Source organism: Tenrec ecaudatus, chromosome 13 (assembly GCF_050624435.1).
Source record: "Tenrec ecaudatus isolate mTenEca1 chromosome 13, mTenEca1.hap1, whole genome shotgun sequence".
Taxonomy (NCBI): Eukaryota; Metazoa; Chordata; class Mammalia; order Afrosoricida; family Tenrecidae; genus Tenrec; species Tenrec ecaudatus.
In genome coordinates, this window is record NC_134542.1 from 22,234,115 (window position 1) to 22,235,699 (window position 1,585).

Sequence of the window (1,585 nt, forward strand, 5' to 3'; positions counted from 1 at the left end):
GGGGGGTACCGGCAGTTAATGGGCTCAGCTGCTAACTAAAAGGTTGGCAGTGTGAGTTCATTCAGAAGCACCTTGAAAGAAAGGCCTGGCCACTGCTGTTGTAAATCAGCCCCGAGACCCCGTGGAGCACAATGCTCTGACATCCACGCGCTCCCTGGGAGTAAGGCTCTACTCCACAGCACCTGGTGATATCGCTATGGAAGTGGTGGGGCCACATGGACCGCTCGGTTGACACTAGTGCTAGGGCCCAGTAGTCCCAGCTCTCCCCCTAACCAGCCTTCTGACCCCAGACAAGTTATCTAACCTCTTGGAGCTCCGTTTCCTCATCTGTAAAACAAGCCTGTTCACACCGGCAGCAGATAGCTGTGGGTATTAAACGAAGCCCTGGACGGAAACCATCTACCCACGGAACCGTTGCTAATCCCATCTGCTCCCTCATCTTATCAAGGGAAGCAAAACCAAAAAACAAGAAGGTACTTTTCCAAGCCATTCAAATATTGATAAATAAGCCTAGGTGTCTGACCTGCCATCCGCATATTTTGTTCCGTATTTTCCTTTTCCTCCCTGAAGTCCCCCCTTCCTCGAGTGTGTCATTTCCTGGGAGTAGAGTGGGAGATGTCTAGGGAGGAGACAGCTCCTGAATCCACACAGCCATTTCTGCAGGGATGGTTTCTGCTCAGGAGGAAGAGCACGCTGGCAATCTGAACGTGCCTGGAATCACGTGGTTTCACTTGCATTTACATCTTTGAAGGCCATGATCAAAGGCAGTATTTCACAAGACAGCAGTGACCTCCCATGACCCCTTTCTCATCAAACCTAATTGTCTCCATCGTGCACTAAGGTGGTGGGCTCTGCAGACGAGTTTTAAGTGGCTGATAGGGACACTCATTTCTGACCTTTGCTCTAAAAAAACCAGCCTGCTCCTCAGAGATGGATTGCCCAGGTATCCACATCTGCAAGATCTGACCGAGGCAGATCGAAAATGATCCTGTAGGAAGAGTTTGGATTTGATCCAGTGTTTTGAAATCAGGAGATAAGCCACCATGAATAAACAAGATCTGCTTATTTCTTACAGCTTCCCCTTGGGAGCTTTATGCCAGTGTGGCCAGGCATTAGCATTTCCATATTTGGTTTGGCCTTGTGTTAGGCAGGGTTCACTAGAGAAACAAAACCAGGACACTTATGATTTTATATATACAAGGATAGGTTGATACAGAGAGAAGGAAAATAGCAGCTTATTAGTCCACACAGCAGTGCAGAGGGTTTGGTTCAACACACCTTTGTGGAACAGTTAATATACTGAAAGTCCTTCAACTCACGTGAACTGCTGGTCCAAGGTCTAGGATCTGACAGTGGAGTTTTTCCTCAGGCAAGAGAGACAGAGTCTGCCCGCAGGCAGCAGACAGCAGGGTGGGTCAGCAACAGTCAATAGCACGGGAGCTTAGCAAAGCAGGCCCCGATAGGATCTCCAACTCAAGCGATGCATGGAGACAGGATCCACCAGCCTCCAGCTCAAGCGCTGTGAGAGCCATCAGCTGGTGAAGCAGGTCTTGAAGGAGCCTGAAGCTCTAGCAGCACGATCCAC